Source organism: Medicago sativa, chromosome 6 (genome assembly GCF_051527215.1).
Source record: "Medicago sativa cultivar Bolivia chromosome 6, Bolivia_mono, whole genome shotgun sequence".
Classification (NCBI taxonomy): domain Eukaryota; kingdom Viridiplantae; phylum Streptophyta; class Magnoliopsida; order Fabales; family Fabaceae; genus Medicago; species Medicago sativa.
Genome location: NC_140754.1, coordinates 63,037,138 through 63,053,291, shown reverse-complemented (window position 1 = coordinate 63,053,291; position 16,154 = coordinate 63,037,138). Strand labels below are relative to the sequence as shown.

Genomic DNA, 16,154 nt, shown 5'->3' with positions numbered 1-16,154 from the left:
ATTTTGAAAAGATTAAAGCATTGCTTAATCTGTCTAATAAATCTTTTTTATTAGGGATAGGATACCTAATCCATTTCAAAGCTTTATTCAAAGGTTTATAATTTATAACTAACCTAGGAACTCCACGTTCCTTCTCAGCTGCGTTATTAACATAAAAAGCTGTACAGCTCTAAGGAGATTTGGATTTTCTAATTAGTCCCTTATATAAGAGGGTTTGAATTTCCTTTTGACAAAGATCAAGATAATCTTGATTCATTTGGGCAGGTCTAGCCTTAGTAGGAATTTGAGTTTCATTAAAATCATCAATATAAGGTAAAGTTATGATATGCTTTTTCCTTTCCCAAAAGGCATTAGGAATATCACTACAAACTTCACTTTGAAATTGTTCTTCAATAGACTTAATTTGTCTTTTAATGTCATCTTTATTAAGTTGATCATTAAGGTTTCTAAAATTAATTTCTTCTTTAAGAAAACATAATTGTTTTTCTTTTTTAAGTAAAATATCTTTTACTTCATTTAACATTTTAGTTTGAGGATCTGTAATAAACTCAAAAATTATTTTCTTACCTTGTAAAAAAGTAGTAATTCCCTTTTGATCAATATTATTGATAGGCATAATGGCGTTTAGAAAGGGGGTTCCTAATATTATTCTATGGGTTAAGTTTTTTATTAAAATAAAATGAGTTGGTAAACACACCTTTTTATTACAAACATAGGTGTTAGTTAATTTATACTTAACCTGGAGTTTATTACCTCCAGCATGAGATATAGACTGATTAGTTTTTTCAAAATATTTAGTTGGAATTATTCCTTCTTGAATGCAATTCAAATCTGCACCACTGTCTATTAAAGCAATTTCATTTTCAAGGATAAATTCTTTATTAATAACAAGAGTAATTTTAACAAACCATTTTTGAGAAGTTACTCTTTCTAAAAGGTTTAAATAACCCTTTTCAAGATTTTCATCAGAGGTGGAAGCAATTTCTTCTATAGAAATATTAGTGTTTTTACCCTTTTCTAAAACACTAATTCTTTGAGATAATATATTATTATCTCTTTTAATCTGAATAATTTCAGTTTTTAAGAGATTTATTTCTCTCTTTAAATCATTAGTAGAGACAGGACTTTCTTTAATATTGGATTGATGAAATCTGGATAAGACTTCACTTAATTGATAGGGCGCTTCTATAATTAGAGGCGTTTCCTTTTTTGAATTTTCCTTTATAAGGTATTCCATCATTTTTCTTCTCAGATTATCGTCTGAAATTGATTCTAAATACTTCAAAGTTTCATCTTGTTCTTTAGTAAGAACGTTTAATCCATTCATTTCAACAATAGCTTTCCAATAATCACATTGGCAATCATCATTGCTATTGGAATTATCAGAATCAGAAGATGATTCATTAATAACCTCGATATCATTGTCTGAGGGATAAATTTTACTATCAGGTTCACTATCAGAATTGATAAGAAGAACCTTTTCTAATTGGAGGCGAAGATTATCATCTTGAATATCATTGAGAGCCTTCTTCGTCCAACATTGGTTGGCATAATGGCCAACTTTGCCACACTTATGGCAAGTTACTCCCAAATTTTTTGCTTTTCTTTTTCTACTATCCTTGTTAGGATTCTTATCTTTATTTCTAGAAAAATTCTTTCTATGTTTATGTCTTTTCTTATTAGAAGATTTATAGACTTCTTTATTATTTCTATGGGCTTTCTTACTAGAAATCTTATCTTTTCCCTTACCTTCATTAGGAGGGTTTCCTAGATCAAAAGCAAATTGTTCACAAAATTCACCTAATTGATGTTTTTCTGTTAATTTTTGTTTTTTCAGTTGATTTTTTAACTTTAAGTCGTTACATAAAGTTAATCCTTCATTAATGCATGTACCAATAATTTGACCATAAGTTAAGTTTGGATAGTTAATATTTACCCCATCGTTTTTATTTCTTAAGGATTGTCTAATCCTTTCAGCAAATAAATAAGGAAGACCATCAATAAATTTTGATTTCCAATGATCGGCATTGGGGTTTTTTATTTGAAAAACTCTTGATAAAAAAGTATCTTTATACCATCTAAAATGAGTTAAAGATGGACATCTCAAATTTTGTAGAAGAGTACGTAATTTTTCAGCTATAGGAACATTAGCTCCTACAAAATGATGAAGAATAGCAAGGCTCAGAGTGTAGACTGCATCTTCTTCTTCAGTTTTAAAAGTAGTATTACTAGGACCTTCTACTTTAACAATTGTATTTTTATGGTTTATAACCTCTAGTCTTTGATCTTCATTAAGATAATGGTCCCACCAGCCTCTAAGTCGTCCAACAAACCCAGTTATAATAAATTGAGCTATAGACATATCAAGGTTTCCCTATTGTTTACAAACAGTGGAATACATAATCATACGATGTATAACATCAATAATTTGTTTCTCATTTAAACCATCTATATTCCATTCATAAATGGATTTTCCAGAATAAGAGTTTTGATAAAAGTCCTTTTCTTCTAAAAGAACATCTTGAGGTGTAGGCCTCTTATAATAATATTGCTCTACAGATCTAGAGTTGTAAATAGGGTTTATTTCGGCAACATCTATGTCTTGTTCTTTAAACATAGCAGTTAATTGGTCTATATTTCCAATTTCACTCTCATTATCATTACTCTCAGTATTACTGGAAGTATCAGAAATTTCCTTTTCAGATATAGTGCTGAGTTTAAGCTGATTAAGCTTTTGTTCAAGGATTTTAACAAATTCATCAGAATCATTATCCATTTTAAAACCTTCTATATTAATAGGTGGTTGAACCATAGGAGTTTCAATCAAAGATGTTGAAGAACTAGAAACATCAACAGATTTATTATTTGTTATGTTTTTTTCAAAAAGATTTTTTAAATTAATTAATTCTTTTTCCATAGAAATGAGTTGATCTCCTAAGCGAGTAAGAAAAGCATTCGCATAGTTTTGAGATCTAATTATAGGATTCAAATCTTGAAGAGTAATTTGATTATCACCAATTTTTTTTACAAATATAGGCAGTGGACTCAACATTTTGTCCTAAATTTGTACATTGTTCAGGAGGAAAAATAGATTCAACAATTTCTCCATTAGATAAATTCCAAGATCTTGATTTTAAGACTAAAATCTCATTATTCATTTTTTCTAAAAAATAATTTAGAAACCATTTAACAAAAGGAATATAGTCTTTTTTCATACTAAGATCATTATAAAAATCTTGTTTTATTTGGGCTAATTCCCAGGGTTGAAAGGTTTTGAAAAACCATTTTCTAAATTCATTATATCTAGGCATTTCAAACTCATCATTGATAAGTTTTCTAAAATCACTTCCTGGTGTACAATCCATAAAACATTATTGTTGAGGGAGATGATAGCTTATCTCAGATTGAGTAGGTGATGTCCTATTTGTGGTATGTTGACTATAAATACCTTGAGGAATTTTATTTTCACTAATAATTATATTCTCAACAGATTCTAACTCTTCTTTTATTTGAGAAGAGGATGCTCTCGACATATTACTAGGTGCGGTATGAAAATCATTATTATCATATCTAGAAGATAAACTCCTAGGAATTGAAGATAGACTTCTAGGAATTGTTAAACTACGACGAGGATTAAATTTTACTTCTATATCCCCTTCAGTGGTTTGAATTATTTGATCTATATCCTTATTAAGGATTGGTTCGGGTTCAACCTCTTGTTGAAGATCCCATGTCTCAGGGAAAGTTATTTCATCCCATCTAATCATTCTATTAGTAGCAATATTAGAAGTCAGAAGATTAGTCTGAACTAAAGTTGTTTTTCCCGGAAAACTAATATTATCAGTTTTAACCTTAGGATTTAAAGTATTTAAAACTTTATAATGAACTCTGTAACAGATAGCCATAATTTCACTACCTGGTTTAAAATTATATCCACTAGTGTGAATTTTTAATTGCATAGCATCATAAAGATTTTTGTCAGTCATAGACAAGGTTATATTAGGAAAAATATCAAAATAAACTGGTCCATGACAAAGACTAGTTTCAATTAAAGCTGCTAGAGAGGACTTAAAATCTTTACTTCTTCCATCTCTAACATAAGCCATTAGGCTAGCGTTTAGACCTAACAAAGTTAATGGTTTAAAAGCTACCTGAATTAGTCCAATATGGATGTAATTATAATTTTTGTAAGATTTTAAATCTTTTTCTCTGATTAAATTAATTTCCTTATTTTCATCAGAAACTTGAATATTTTGTTCAATAGTTTTAACAGCCATGCGAGATAATATATCAAATCTGCCAAAGCTATAAATTTGCTTAGGTGATATTGAAGGAATAGTCCATTTATTTAATTGATCTATATTGGTTGGATATTCAACCAAATCTCTATTTTTAATTAAATTATCTTGATCATAATTATGATCTTCAGACATCAAGAAGATTAAGATAAGTTATAGTTTGTTAAATACCATGATTATAGTTCAAAAGAATCTACAAAATCCCAGAAATAACATCATAAAGCCTTGTTTTTTGAAAGTTTTAATTTTCTTCTTTGTAAACACAAAGTGTTTAAACTATCAACCTGCAGAGACGAACTCAATCCGCTGGGATAGTAAGGATTACTCCTAAACCAAAGAAGTAAGAACAAATTTAACAAAAAATTCTCAAGCTTAAATTCATCATAAACACTTCCTCCTCTGGGAAAAATTGATGAATTTTTTGCGAGAATCATTAAAATTGTTCATAAGATCAAAAATTGGGTAAAGGCTCTGATACCATTTGTGTCTTTTGTAGATTAAATGGAACTAGAATCATGGTGTTTAATATATATATATATATATATATATATATATATATATATATATATATATATATATATATATATATATATATATATATATATATATGGTTTAGGCACACATACAATGGAAATAAGTAAAAAGAGGAAAAAAAATCAATTTATTGTTATTATTATTATTGAAAACATTGATTAATATGTATTGTTGTGTGTGTGCTTAAATGATTTGGATTTGTGTCTGTGACTATATTAGAATTTCTCCTGTAATGGTGCAACACCAATGGCTATATGTTGAAGAGAATGAAATCAATAGGTATTTAAATATTGAACATTAACCACATCAAAAATCAATTGGAACTTCGTTTTTTTTAATAGCCAATATTATTAAAACACCCAAATCCACTCGAGAAGAAACTGACCGGAGAAATATACAAACAACAACGCAACTACGTTTCAGGAGTATATATCAAATCCATTTCCCTAACTCAACTGCCAAGCTAAGCTTCTCGTTCGTTCTCTGATACACTCCTTAATCAGTTACTTTCACGTTCTTTGCCATCATACAATATTTATTTAATTCCTTTTTATTATTGTGATAATAAGTAACATGTAACAATCAAACTCATCAACATCAAAATGTCAGGATGGCCGAGTGGTCTAAGGCGCCAGACTCAAGTTCTGGTCTTCAAAAGAGGGCGTGGGTTCAAATCCCACTTCTGACATTATTTTATACTAGTATTTTTTTTTTTTTTTAACAAATGTTATACTAGTCTTTTTTTTTTTTTTTGAGCAAATACTAGTCTTTTTTTTTTTTAACAAAAGCTAATTATACAAAATAAGCATATGTGCTACAAAATAAAGTATAATAGTATTTATAGAAATAAAATTTCTCTAAATAAGAGCAAGAAACAAACAAGATTAACTAATGAAAGTCTCATTTATAGAGTTGCATAAGTACATGAGGATTGCTATATCCAGCGAATCCTATTTTGCCGAAATCATCCCGACAACAGTTTAACCAATAAAAATTCATGTTTTTCCGCAGTACAAGGAAGTTAACAGTGAAGTGGGAAGTTTCATCTCAATCCAGCACAATACTATGTACATATATTAATTTTTAGGAGTATATATCAATTTTTTTTTTCACTACGTTGCTACAATTGGCCGACATGGAGAGAATAAGCAGAGCTTGCTTCTTCGAAAGGATGCTCTTGCATTTTTTGGTAGCATTTGTAGTATGGGTAACTTATTTCATGATTTCTATTTTTCTTCAATACTAATATTTGATGTTTTTTTTCTCATATTCTTTGACTAGGATATGACGTGATTGCAAACAATCTCTTGAATTAAGCTTCGTTTTTTTCATGAAGGAAATTGAAAAGGAAGTCTCAAATACTTTACATCGTTGATGTTTTTCTTTCATATTCTTTCACATAGATCAGTGCGTTCGCAGAAGGTAAAGATCTATTATGTTTTTAAATGAGCACAAATTCAACATCCGTTAACAAGACAATCACTAATTTTTTGACAAAAGACAGTCTTTAATTGTCTTTTCTTTAATTGTCTTTACAAGTAAGTTTGATGTCATCATTTAAAGTTTGACAAAACCCATGATGGTAGGAAGGGAGTTACACGTGACCGAAATGGGGGGAGAAATTAGTTCCATGATCATAACTACTTCCAACTAAAACTTTCTATATATATATATATAAGAAATGGTAGCAACACTCTTTTTTCAACACTCTCTTTAATACTCACTCTCTTATTGGTTTAAGTCATTATGGATATATACTTTGAAAATTAAACCCACACAAAATGGTGGGACATACATTGTTTCTATCCATGATCGTATACCTCTATTATTCTCTTAATAAGGATGGCAGTCACAAGAAGAAACCACTCTCGGAGCCGTATCAGGTTCTATCTTTCTAACGTAGCTAATTGCTTATCTGATTTAATATTTTCATTTGCATCGATTTTATTATTTTCGGTGTTATCTCTCTCCCAAAGTGTCATTTTTTTTAGGGACCAAAAGTGTTATTCTTGTAACTAGCTTATTACTTATCTGTTCTCATGAGCTTAGCAAATTAGTTGGTAATAATAATGCATAATATATGCAAGCAGGGCCGAACCCTGGGGGTGCAAGCAACACTATAGCACCGAGCCTCCCCAGGGTATGGCCTCAAAAAAAAATTATAGCCCAGTACCCCTCACTAAAAAAAAATACTCTTTCTCTGATACATACCAACGCGCGTTCCATTCCTCTCACCATCAGTGTTTCGTTTTTCTTCTTCCTTCATGGTTCAAACGCGACTGCCGACTACTCAAACGTTTCCTCTGACTGCATCTCTCAACCAATTCGATTTCTAACCATACCATCATCATCATCGACCATCCTATTGACGTTTTCCCCTTTCCAAAACAACACTGACACTGTTACTCTGTTAGGTAAATATCCTCTCTTTCGTTGATTTCTTTTACTTCCTTTCATGGAATTGGCTGATTTTTGTTGAATGTTAAAACTGCTAAATGCTGAAATAGAGATTGATAGAGATTAATTTTATGAGTTCTTCAAATAGAGATTAATTTTATGAGTTTTTCAAATTGCTAAATTGGCTGATTTATGGTTTAATTTTATGAATTTTATGAGGCTGACAAGTTCAAATAGAGATTAACATGTATAATTTTATAAGTTATACAAGTTAAAATAGATATTAACGTTTTCCCTTTCCAAAACAACACTGACACTGTTCTGTTTCTAATTTTATAGGTTTTTGGTTATTCTCTGTTTTAACATGTATAATTGATAATGTTGCTCATTACTTATTATGTCTTAATTTTATTTTGGGTTAAATATGTTTTTGGTCCCTATAAATATACAAACTTTTCATTTTAGTCCCTCTAAAATTTTCCTTCAACTTTTAGTCCCTAAAAAAAATTTTCATCTTCACTTTTGGTCCCTCTTTCAAAGTAAACTCATATGTAGAATACATATTTTTGAATAAAAGTTTGCCGAAAAATTCATAATATTATAAAAATCTCTCCCAAAAAAAATTAGGATTTTTTAACAAAACATGAATTTAATATGAATTTTTATATGTTAGACGGTTAAAAATTCATAATTAATTTATGTTTTGATAAAAAAATCTAATTTTTTGGGGGAATTTTTTTTACAATATTCTACACATTTCTGCACAATTTCATTAAAAAATACAAAAATTAACTTAAAAAAAGGGACCAAAAGTAGTGATTGAAAATTTTATAGGGACTAAAAGTTGAAGGAAAATTTTAGAGGGACTAAAATGAAAAGTTGGTATATTTATAGGGACCAAAAACATATTTAACCCTTTTATTTTATAGTTCAACCTCAACATTTTATTTTACAGCCTGATCAACATTGTATTTTATTACGGGCCTCATTTCACTTCCAGCACCGAGCCTCCAGATTCGTAGGAACGGCCCTGTATGCAAGGTCGGGATCAAACCCGGCCACCACCAAAAAAAGCTTATGACTCATCATATTTATTATTTTAGTGTTATTGTTCAAATAAATTTACATGATATTATATAATTGAGCGATGTTGGTTTTACGCCATGTTGAAGCTACTTCTAAATTATGTCGTGTTGTGTGTATTTTATCAAAGAACAATTTTCAATCACTCACGAAGCCACTGCTGTCATTATCTAAGTTGGTATATATTGATGTATGTTATTTCTACTAGTGATTACACCCGTGCAACGCACGGAGAGAAAATTAATTAAAAGTATATATTTTTTGAAGGATAATTAAAAGTATATATGTTGTTTGTTATAGCCAATATCAAATTCAGTCTATATTTAAAATCATATAAGTATTATTCCTCTAAAATAATTAACGGAAATACAATATAAAATGCTAGCATTAATGCAACAAATAAATTTTTTATACCATATACTATATCATATCGCCCCCCGTGTTTTTGAATGCATTACAAAGTCTACTTAACCCAAAAAAAATGTCTAATTAAATATTACCTTATAAAGAGTTATATAGCATATACTATATCATGTCATCCCTCATATTTTTGTCATGTGTCTCTAATTACATGTTTTTTAACCAAAAAGATTTAAAAAAAACATCAATATTGGATTGGATGATTTTTCTTCCCATGTTTTTAAAAAAGATTCTAGGTGAGGAAGAAGACAAAATAAGGAAAAGAAAGCGAAGGAAAGGAAGAGAAAAAGGGGTTGGGTTTGAGATTTTGAGAGAAAAATTTGGATATGATAGAGAGAATTAAGAGAGAATGCACTTTTAACATTTTGAGAGGTTTGCCAATTTGAGGAAGTGGGTAAAAAAATATTTATACCAGATAACATATTCTATAGCCCTCTGTGTATTTTAGGGCGAGGAATGAAATATTATTCTAACGAATGTTTAATAAAGATTTGTTGACAGATAATAGTTTAAGGAATGAGATATTTTCCTATTGAATTAATGAAAATACATTATAAAAGGCTAACATTAATGCAACAAAGAAATTTTGTAACTCATTGTTTAATTTTTTATACTATATACTATATATCCCCCTATTTTTGAATGCATTACAAAGAGATAAACATGTTTAATTAATTAATACCATTATAAAGAGATATTATTCATATGAATGAGTAAAGAAAAAAATTATATTAGATAACATATCATAGAACTCCCGTATTTTTTTCCTCAAAAGCAAAAGGGATTTTAATTTAAATATTGTAGGTCTCAATAGCACAATCACAATAGAACAATAGCACTTCTAAACCAATGAAGTAAAAACCCACCCTCATTATTATAGATATAATCTAAATATACACATCAAAACAAATGTTGTCCCGTGGTTCCCCCTTCTTTGAACTGATTTGTAGAGCACTAAAAAATATTGTAAGGTTAAGGTTTCAATTAATTCCTCTTCTCTGTAACCGGCCCACCAAAAATCAATTGCATGTGTCTTCCGAGCAAATATAGTAGAACTCAGTTAAAATTACTTGAAAGGGAAGGATGAAACTTTATATGAATATTGGACCTTCATAAGGCAAACAAATCATGAATATAGTTGAATTTACACACTTTCCTCTAGCTAAAATTGGGCAGTTGGCCGTGCTGCAACATGAACCCAATAATAAGGCTCTTCACTTCAAAAAAGATGCAAAAGTAACAACAATTAAGTTTTGTTTTGCCTTCTAAATCACAATATAGTTAAGGAATAAGTAAATGGAAATATAAAATAAAGGGATAAAAACTCAACATTATTAGATATTTATCATCAGCTTCCATTGGCATTTTCTCAAGTGTCAATGCAAATTCTTCCTAATGTGTTTGCACACAATGAAACTGAATTGAATTGATGCTAATGGTATATGACGAAACAATTTGGATTTGAATTTTGAAAATGTGAAAGAGGGGGAAGACTCGATTGGCTAGGTATAATACCTGTAGTATTCATAAGATATCTTATAACAAAAACAGCAGCACACGATGATCAAGGCAACTTTTTCGGCGACACGGTTGCGGTGTCAAGACTTTCATGTAGTGAAGGCTCTATCCATCTCAAACCAATCACATTCAACATCCAACACTGAGTTGATACCTCAAATTACCACAATAAAAATAATTTAGTTACAAAAGGAGCTAAACGGGTGCTCGAAAGCAAGCAAAAGCATATGTAGACATCAAATTTTACAACATTATATAAAACAACAAAACATTTCTTTATAAGGGATCCAGGTAGCAAGCTTTGATGTAATTTAATGTAAAGAACATTCATATCTTTCAAGTTTGGCCTTCAACAAAATAGGATGTCAAGAAAAAAATAACAATAATTGTGTGCATGGAATGAACTATCCATGATGGTTGGGTGAAAGAAAGATGTATTTGATAGGAAAGTTATTGTCTCATTTACTAATTGTTATTGCATTAAATTAAATATAATTCTCTTCAGAAAGAGATGACTCTGCATCTTCAATGCTACAATTTCCATCTTTGTTTTATTTTCACCAACAAAGGTGAAAGTACAAAATTATCAGCCACAAATAGATAGATGAGAAAACATTTTGGCGTGAATTGGAATTTGAAAGCTTAATTGAAAAAAGAGAATATTGCAGATGGAATGGGACTGGTCATATGTACAACAAAACATATTTGTTTGGGGGACTAACAAAGCATCTTTGGGTTTTACTTTGAAAATAAGAACCGAATATTGCAGATGGGATTAAAAACCCTGTTAATTATTTTATTATTTTTTTTGTAGAAAGAGGGTTCTTTTTAAAAAATGTTATGCTATAAGTGGCATAAAAAAAGCATCTTTCAGAAAGTCTATTCCTAAGACATCTAAATTATGAAAAGAAATATGCATAACTTCCTACCCCCAACTAATCATGTTAAGTTTTTGTCTTAACTTCACATTTGGATACACTAAAATGTAAGTTCCAAACAAAACTATTAAATCATATTTAAGCAAAAGTGACAGCAAAATGATTTCTTAAAAAGAATCTAAACTAAGTTAGAATAGAGCCCAAAATAAAATAGAAGTATCACTATTGATTAGAGGAAAAATACCTTTGGTTGGATTGGTGTCAACTACCTGAAAAGTAGAAAGCAACATAGCATCAATGGGATTGGTAGCAGAATCTAATCAAACAAATAAAGAACCCATGAAAGCTTAATCATCACTATAATCGTCTTGAATCATCATTACAACAGCAGAAAGTTAATAATTAGAGAATGTCATCAATTCAAATTCAAATTGCTACTGTTATTATGTTTTTTGATTTGTATGGGAACCAACCAATCTATTTCCAATAATGGTTATAGGAAAAAAAATTAAGTCAAAATGAAATAACTTATAAGCAAATAATATGCTCTCTGTCTTATAGGTTTAATTAACTCCTGCAAAAAAATATTCATCAAATGCAATTATGTATAAAAGTGCTGATCACTGATCCTGATATGCTTAAATTTAGAATCATTAAAAAACTTCAATATTTTACCTTATTTAGTATATCGAGTATAGAATATTAGCTACTAGGTTGGTTCAATTCAGCAAGCACAAATCTACATCACCTACCAAAAATTAATATTGAAAAAAAAAATGAAATAAAATTATAAACATGTAGAACAGAGGATTAGAGCTTCCTACCTTGCCTTATATGGAGCTCGTTGATGGTGTTGCTAAGTTCCAGAACTACAACAACAACAATGATTATAATTACAAACTCGTATTAACACTGTAATGAACAAATAAAAAAATTCAAAAACACCGGTAACAAATGAAAACAAAGCAAGATTAGTGGCCAACAGATATACTCTTGAACCTGCAATTATAATCTTGCTAGAGAATTGCATGTCTTGCCATGCTCTTAGAGATCACCCAAATTCAAGACCGAACCAAATGTCCCTGAAACCATAATTTTGAAATTGGACAGGATGAATATTAGGAAACAAAAGATGGAAGGATGAAAGGAGTGCTTTGAAGATGGAACTATTGAATTGAGTTTGTAAGGAAGAAGAAGAAAGTAGAGAAGAGAGAGGGAGGGAGGGAGGAAGCTATACATTTGAAATTTGAATTTTGAATAGGAGAAGGAATGTGTAGGGTTTTGTGATAAGAAAGGGAAAAATTCTGCAAGCAACAGAGTGAGACATGGACTGCTCATAAAAAAAGATGCTTAAAGCTGTAAAGGAAGGGAAGAGCGATGGTTTGTGAAGAGAGAAGTGTATTTTGTGAACAATGATGGATTACTAGATGGATTGACATGTGTCCTAGTGTGTGTTGGGCCTGCTGGAGAAAAACCCATGAGAAAAAATCGTTGCCATTTGGTGCTGCCACGTGTTTAGTTAAAAACGGCAAAAAAACAGGTACAATTGAGAAGTGATGTTTATTAGGTGGAATGCTTGCAGAAGTGACACTTGTCAAAATATATCTAAAATGAGATCTGTAATAGTCTAATATTAAGATTTGTCCAGCGTCTACTTTTTTTAAGCCAGTAAACATAGTGGGTATAATTTTGTTGTTTGGGAATAAGTGGAACATGTGAGTTTTAGTATTTTGACTATTTGGCTAAACAGTTATGGGAGGTACTAAGTAACCAAAAGAATAAAGCTTTAACAACATGTTGAGATAAAATTTTGTTAATAACCAAACAAATAATTCTAATTTTCTCAAAACTTGTTGACTTAGTGTTCTATAATTTTAGCCTTGCACTAGTTGGTTGAAAAATAGGAACCAGCTGTATAATAAAAGTCACGAATGGCATAAAAATAGGCACGACAACGTTTATTTTTTATCAGAAATGCTAAATATAGAGCGAATTTTTTGTCGTGAAATTTCAAGAAGCTGGCGTGTTGGATTTAGAAAACATGGTGTAGTGGCTAAAAACGTAGGCAGGTTGTGATGAGTAACCAATCAGCTGCATTCTTTATGCATTCATGAAAGAAAGAGTCGCTATAGCATAGCGAATACAGCTTATTGGTTACTCATCACACCCTGCCCACGTTTTTAGCCACTACACCATGAATTGTAACCATTCTCCTGTTTTCTGAATCCAACACGTCAGCTTCTTGAAATTTCACGACAAAAAATTCGCTCTAAATAGCATTACTCATTTTTTATTACTAGTGTACTATTACTTTTTTTTGAAGGAATATATATATTACGATTCGGATTATACGTATGATATTCATTTTAGTATTATATGAATTTACCATTTGGAAGTATATTCTGATCTTGCTTCTTATCATATCATGATCTCAATCTTCTTATGTACTTCCAACTTGCACTTCTGGTCTACTACTTATCTATAATCTTAAGTACTATATTTTCATATTTTTGCTTTTAACACTATATTTTCATATTCATATTCATTGAATGAGAAATGCTAGGAACACTCTCTTTCCAGCACTCTCTCTAACACTCACTATCTTATTGGGTGAAACTCATGTGGGTACCACACATTGGAAATGGATCCCACATAAAGTGGTGAGACCCACATGAGTTTCATCCAATAGGAGAGTGAATGTTAGAGAGAGTGCTAGAAAGAGAGTGTTCCTAGCATTCTCTCATTGAATACTAGACATATTATGTAATTCGATGTCAATCAATGACTAATAGGCATATTTTGTCAATCTTGCCAATCGATGTGATCAATGACTAAAATTAAAGTACCTTTCAACCTTGGTAAACTTCCAAAAAAATCATTAAGAATAGGTATATATTGGAGGCTTGGATCACTACTAAAAAAACAAAATTAGTGAGGAAAGTTTAGTGAGTGAAAACGTGAAATCCCTCTCTAATTCTGTCACTAAATATGCGACCAAAGAATTTGTGAAGATTTTTATTTTTTTTGTCACTAATTTCCCTCCCTGATTTTGCTTTTTCTAGTAGTGGATCTTGAAAGTTTTTCTCATGAGGGTGGACTGACACTTATGGTAACATTTGTTGTAATATATTCCTACCATTGAAATTAGTTAATTGATATTCTTGTTAATGTTACAGTTGTCTTTCTCCTTCAGCATTATTCTTATTCGTTCATTCGTCTTAGTCACATAGGTCGCTATTGAATTTTGTCTGTCAACTTCTGAAAACCGATACCAACTGTCGATATTTCTTTGAAAATCTATACGATCTCACATCTTCCTCCCGCTCTTAAGAACCATGTTTTGTAAACTAGAAGCTAGAATAGACTGAAAGAAAAGTACTTAGAATCATGGCATTTATTCATACCCAAAACTATTAGATTTGTCTTCATATCATCATACCACATCTGCAAAATCAAATATGTATTGTGATTCACAAGAAAGATAACAATTTCCTTTTTATTTCTCTAATTACAATGCAAATCTATGTTTTGTAATTGGAGTGATCAGAACAAAATTGTTGTTTATCTTTTTTTGTGGCTCACATTCATATTTGATTTAGCATATGTTGTTTGAAGATATGAATATAGAGCTAAAAGTTTTGGATATCATGATTGATTCTCAGAATTGTTCTTTCAGTCTATCCTACCTTCAAAAGTAGTAAACATGTTGTTAGGAGCGGGTGGATATCGTGAGATCGTACGATCACACAATTATGTTATCATTGTTAACCATAACTAGGATATTTTCTCTTTTTATTTTGGTCTACACCAAACAAATTTTTGAAAGACACTTTAAACTTAGGCAATCCAATTATCCACCTTTAACACAGTAAAGATGATTGGGAATTGGGATATCCTAACAACTAGTTACAGCATTTTTATCTCTCTATGTTCAATTTGATCACACTCTTTGAATCTCAAGTTTTACAAATACACTTAAAATGACGTGACAAACATGTAATGTAACCTTAAGTGTATTTGAGATTGCTATCTAATGTTTGAGAATGAAGCTCAAGTTTGGAAGTAATTTTAAATCTTTTCAGGCTGTAAGTTCTTTTGCTTCTAATCTTTTTCCGATCTGAATCTTAACTCTCTTTTGCAAAAATACTTCTTAGATTTGTGTGTTGAGAGTTGAAAATTCTCACTTAATGAATATTTCCTTTAAAAAGGTTTTTCTTCGTGAAGAAGCAATGAACAAGCCGTTATTGTTTTCTTTGTGTGCTTTGCCTTGACGACTAAGTTACTTCAAAATATTGTCATTGCTGTTATTGGTTAGTAATACAAATGTTAATTAGTTAGTAATAAAAATTATAGTTAGATATAATGTTGTATATAGATTAGAAAATGTTATATAAGATATATGTTTAATTCGTACAAATTTCAGAATGATTTAAGAAAATGTGATATATATAGATTAGAAAATGTTATATATGTTAGTTATAAAATCTAATATAATTTATATGTGATAGCATGTGTAGTTGGTACAAATTCAAAAGTAATTAGATTGTTAGAAAAAAATGTTATTATTATCAGGAAAAAATATGCATAAAAAAGATTGTTCGAAATAGAATACTTATTAGTAAAGAATTAGGTTGTTAATCAATAAGAAGTATGTTAATTGTGTTGTATTAATTAATTTTGTTGGCAGTGCGAAAATTTAATTCGCGCGAAATTCTTATTTTTGGCTTGTATGGTAACGAAGAAATATAAACTAATTTAAATTAATGTTAGTAACACAGAATATGATTCAATATATTTTTCATCGTAGTTGGATGTATGATAGAAAAGATGTGGGAAAAAGAAAACGTAAATTGGATTTGTTGCTTAAGCCATGTCGTGAGATATTGTTGGAATAGAGGGAGGGATAAGATGTTGTGTCTAAAATGTCCATGTAGGTTGCTTCAGAGCCCAGGAGATGTTATAGATCATTTAAAGAATATTGGTTTTGTGGAGAAATATTACTTGTTGAGACATCATGGTGAACATG

General features: G+C 30.1%; 1 long non-coding RNA gene, 1 other non-coding gene and 1 pseudogene across 2 annotated transcripts; 1 reads left to right on the top strand and 2 right to left on the bottom strand.

The window, feature by feature from the left end:
- Positions 1-169: 169 nt before the first annotated feature.
- Positions 170-2,776, bottom strand: LOC146916201 (uncharacterized; annotated as a pseudogene).
- Positions 2,777-5,436: 2,660 nt separating this feature from the next.
- On the top strand, positions 5,437-5,520 carry TRNAL-CAA (transfer RNA leucine (anticodon CAA)). Its single transcript has one exon. It is a non-coding gene; the product is annotated as a tRNA-Leu (tRNA).
- A 3,971-nt stretch (positions 5,521-9,491) lies between these two features.
- On the bottom strand, positions 9,492-11,492 carry LOC146916199 (uncharacterized). Its single transcript, XR_015013780.1, has 2 exons — positions 11,373-11,492; positions 9,492-10,404 (listed from the first exon to the last, which is right to left on the bottom strand). It is a non-coding gene; the product is annotated as an uncharacterized LOC146916199 (long non-coding RNA).
- Between the last annotated feature and the right edge of the window lie 4,662 nt (positions 11,493-16,154).